Genomic DNA, 5,213 nt, shown 5'->3' with positions numbered 1-5,213 from the left:
GGTGTAAGGGGAAGACCACCTGTGAAGTGGATCAATAGGGTGAGTAAGTATTGGAGCAAGAGAGTTGGAAGTAGCAGGATTGAATGTGCTGAGAGGGAGTGCCAGAACAGGGAGAGATGGAGACACTTCTGCCGCGGACACCCCCTAGAGGGAAGTTCCTGTGTGGGAGCAGGGCGTCGGAGATATAGATAGATAGAACCCTAAAGGATGGGCTAGAGGGCGATTTTCTGCTCACAGAGCGTGTGCCGCGTTGATAAAATTTGGCGAAATAGGAGTTCTTCAGCAATGCCCTATGTAGCACTTTCAGACAAAAACACAACAGTATATAGTGCTTTTACACTGCCAACCTTTCATTTTCATGATGAAAGAAACTAGAAGTCCTTTGGTTGCAGCACAGCGGAAATATGATGTTGGAAAGTACAAATCTTGGCGGGGAAGCAGATGACAGGAATTCCCACACCCCTCCTTTCTCCGCCTGAGCGGGAATTCCCGCCAGCCGTCCTTTAGGGGTTAAAGGAGAATATGAAAGGTGACATGATAGTGTGCAAATGTGCAAACAGGACACAGAACCTTAAACTCTGTAAAACTCATCATAACAATCGGAAGGCAGGTCATGGATTCATACACAAAAGTATACTGATTGCCAGTGGAAGAAAATTTGGCTGCCCTCCCTAATGATAAGAATGAAAGTGTTTAAATCAGCCCACATGATCTGGGAGGTATATCAGCGGCTAAGAGCACCAAACTATTTTAAAAATAGATGAGAAAGGCTAAAGACCTCATGAAGTATGTTGGGTAAATTACAATGAGGATTATTATTAAGCCTTTTTTCATATATTCAAAAAATAAAATAAAAAACATGAATTAAGATACTGGAAAGAATGCAAATTCTGTTTGCTCAAAAGAAAAGATTTATTGGACTCATTGAATCATAGATATGCTTAACAACTGCTGTAAATAAAATTCTTCACTAGTTAATAAGAAAAGTCTGGGTAGAACACACTGAAAAACATTACATGCTAACAGAGATGCAATTTGGCTTTCTTATAAGAGAATCACACACAACAAATCCAAGTTTTTATGACAGTAGTAGAAGCAGTACAGAAGTGAGGATAGTTGATCTAATAGGATCTATTTAGATTTTAAGGGCATATATCAGCCTTTTTGGCCCATTTTCTGTCAAAAATGGTGTTATGAGATATTACCTCCAAAAAATCAACCAATGTTCTGGCAATACTTTAAAGATAGTTTTAGTGTTCTGCGACCATTTTAAAGCCCCTCGGCAGCCTTTAAAGAGACATGCTTGGTGGCAACCTTCTTCTTTTTCCACTTTATGCTTGGCCTCATCATGCCAAGAACAAGTGCCTTACATAAGAAGAAGAAGGAGCCCCTTGTCAAGGCAAGAACAAGCCGCTAGAAAGACAAAAAGCAACTAGAAGCAGACGTGGCACCCCTCACCGCCACACCATCAGAAGCATTGACATGTGGCTCTCCTCGTTCCAATGTTGCGAAACGGAAGAGGCTTCTTACACGCTCATCTGAAGAGCAGTCTAAGCCATTGCCTGAAGAGGGCCATCGAGAGATGAAAGTAAGTTTATCTCTCCCACCCGAACAGCTGGAATTAGTGAAGGGAGTATATACTCGGCTTACGACGGATGACATGATGAAAAGATGTCTTCAGGGACTCAAACAAAACCCAAATGAGTCCTTCCACAGCCACATATAGCTACACTGCCCAAAACACCTCAGAGCAACAAAAAGAAAGCTCGACTTTGCAGCTTCTGTAGTGATGATGGAATGCAACCGTGGTTACGTCGCCAGCAATCTCCATCGCTGTCTCAGCCTGCCATACACATCCATTCTTGACAAGGACCTCAAGAGGAGGTACAACAGGATGGACAGGCCTCTGATGAAGATGATGAGAAACAAACGTCTCCAGAGAGATCTTTTATACTCGCCGGGAAACTTCTTATGGGTTGGAGCGCGGCGTTGCAGCGAGACTCATCTTTGCACCCCGTTTTCTACAAAGTAACTTTTTCGACTTTGCGTTTTAATATCTCCACTAATTTTAAACCAATTACCTTCATTTTTTATTTAAAGTAATTACCATTACTTATTCTAAATCGTAAACTGATTAGAATTTCTCTTTTGCCAAATCTTATAGCCAAATTTTCCCCTTTTTTTTTCACTTTTCCGATAAAAAGAAGAACACGCGAGTTTACAATTTTACTAAAAATCGCAAAAGGCTAAAGAATGAAAAATCGTCAGTTCACACTCTAAAGCATTTATCCTAGTTTTTATTAGATGTAATTAAAAGCTATTCAGGAAAGTCATAATTATGTCATTCTCTATTATGCTAGGTGACCTAAATGAGGTATTTTTCTGGTATTTATAATTTTATATTTTTGTCTTTAACAGGTATTGCCATCACATTGGGACAGCTGCTATTTAGCATTAGGACAACCTTACAATAAAATATTCAGTACGATTGAATGATTTGTATAGAAAATGGGTAAAAAGGCTGATATATGCCCTTAAGAACACATTAAACAATACCTCATTAGATGCATGTAAACTCAAACATTTAGGAAAAACTGAAACATGCAAAATTAATGGAATACCTTCTAGCAGGACCACTTCTGCCAACTGTGCATCTTTTGTTGACATGTAATACAAGTCTTCAAATAACTTATTTTAGTTAATCTTTTAGATGTGCTGCTTAAATGTGCTGGATAAAGTGTGGTAATGGGTCCAGGCCAGGTGTTGAATATTGGCAATTGCCAGACTGAGTAAACTTCTGGGAGTGGTACGTCGCCCCCGGACTGTGGTCGTTTTCTAATTTCCGTACCTTTGTGGTTTCCAGACAGGTGCTCCCCCCATTAGTAGTGGAAAACAAGGGTTGTGTACCCTTTTTTCCCTGTTATCTTTAGGAAACTCAAAAGAGAAGTTACACATTGTAAATTAACAGATGGACGAGCTTACTAGAGAAAAATCTCAAATCTATCACCTAGGCAGAGTTCAGCATGACTATTGGTATAACTTATTTCATAACTAAAACTTCCTCTGGTAACTTAAATACATGGAATTATAACACTTTGTTCTTTTCATAATGTTGCAACAAATATCTACACTTACTGGACTTTAACAGAATTGAATTCATAACTACTGTAAATACTCTTGTAAATGTCAATATCCTTTTAACACTTATATTAAGGTTAACTTATACATAAACACCATTTCTCTGAAGGCTTTAAATTTATTCCTTGGTTGTGGCTGTAGCCTTTGTAGAATAACAGATGACCTTTATAAAATCACTGAAGAACAAAACTACTTTGCTGGATAGTTCAAACCATCAAACTATTAAATTAAGGTCCTAAAATTAATTGATGGCCTAAAATTAATCGATGGGTGTCATTGCTCTATTAAATATTCTTATGCTGTATCACATTTATAAGTTCCTGCAATAATCCCCTGACTTCCCAGGTTTAAGATTTAGGCAAAAATCTGGATATTAAAATTCCACAATATCACTATTCCAAATCTGACATAATTCACTAAAAAGTTGTCCAGCATGCATGCATAGCAGCAGCATTATTTTTGTTGCTTTTGGCCATGAACATGAGGGAGTACTTTCCATGAACATCTATCCATGGTTAGTATTGTTTCAGAATTTTCTTGTGAAAGCAATAGATTCAAAACAAACAAAACAACATGAATGATGCTGGATGAGCGCTGTTATCATTTCAGCACAACCACACCAGCAGACAGCATGAAGGAACACACTCACAGCCAACCAGTACAAGGACACACATGGCACCAGCCACCTGGGCTAGCTGCCAGACATTTGTCATAGAAAAAAAATAGATTACTCCCCTACTTACAAACATAACTGTTTGCTTAGGTTTCTTACTAACTGAAATGCTCATAAGGCCAACAGTACTCTTGAAAGGATAAAGAAAATAAGAAAGAAGTCTTCAATAAAGGGATAATGGGTGGGGGGAGAGTAGGGGAGCAAAGTTAAAGTTGAGAGCCTAAACCCTAGTTGTGTGTGGCAGCAGTGCTCATCTTTGTCCCGATGGCCCTTAAGCTTGTGATGGGATAGAACCCACAGATTACCTTCCCAAAGTTTCCCTAGAAAAAGAAAGGATGAACAGCTGGGTAGGCTGCATGTTGACTGCCCAAGCCGGGATCTGAACCCAGGCCCCCACATTCATAGCTAGCACATTCGCAGCATTAACCACTGCACCACGGAGGTGGAGGTATAGGAGAGTAAGGGAGTAGCCTTTGATAGTGCCACAGCTGGAGGGGAAAAGTATGAGAGGTCTTTGAAAATGCCATGGCTGGAGGGAGAGAGTAGAAGAAAGTAGAGAAGTTTCTGATAATGCTATTTCCCTTGTGACTAGAGGTGAAAAGTATTTGATAATGCTGTTGTCGCTCATCCCTGGAGGGGGGAAGTAAGAGAAAAGTATGATAATTCTGCTCCCCCTAGCAGCAGTGGGGGGGTGTCAGGCATGAAAGGTTAAACAGGATTGTTCATATCTCTGAAATTAGAGCTTAACAAAAATTCTTAAGTAGAGGAAGCTTATGTTCACAAAAAACAAAGAGAATGAAACGACATGCAAGAAGTCAGTTGCTCCATGTAAAAATATGCATGAAGGCAGCCAGCTGTGCAAGGCTTAGTGGCAGCATTTGTTGGAGAAAATGTGGCCATTATAAAAACAACGAGAATGAAGAAACAGGCAATTGGGCAGCTGCTCCATGCAATCCCATGAACAACATGGCACTTCCTGCTCAACATGTTACTCCCTGCTCACCTCTTCATCCTTAGCTATTACTTGCTGCTTACCCCTAGTTCTGTTGGCTGTGTTCAGTTCTGTGAGTAACTTGTATTATTCTTGGAAATCAGTGCCAACTTTTACACAAGATGGAAACACAAGGAGGGACTGACTTTTGCATGATCTAACGCAAGTAAACACGATAACACAAACTTGAGCAATTCCTTGAGTATTTCTTCATATTTATCTAATTTGCATTATGCATGCTAGTAATAAGTCACAATGGCGTCCTGTGCATCAATACTTACACTTCTCTATAGTGAGCATGCTAATCAGTAAGTATTGCAAAAATAATCTTGGACTAGGGAATAAATTGCCTAGGTTCCATGTCATACAATTTTTCATTCATGAAAATACCTAAAAAGCCAGAATAAAGTC

Source organism: Eriocheir sinensis, chromosome 41 (assembly GCF_024679095.1).
Source record: "Eriocheir sinensis breed Jianghai 21 chromosome 41, ASM2467909v1, whole genome shotgun sequence".
Classification (NCBI taxonomy): Eukaryota; Metazoa; Arthropoda; class Malacostraca; order Decapoda; family Varunidae; genus Eriocheir; species Eriocheir sinensis.
This window is presented reverse-complemented; position numbering follows the sequence as displayed.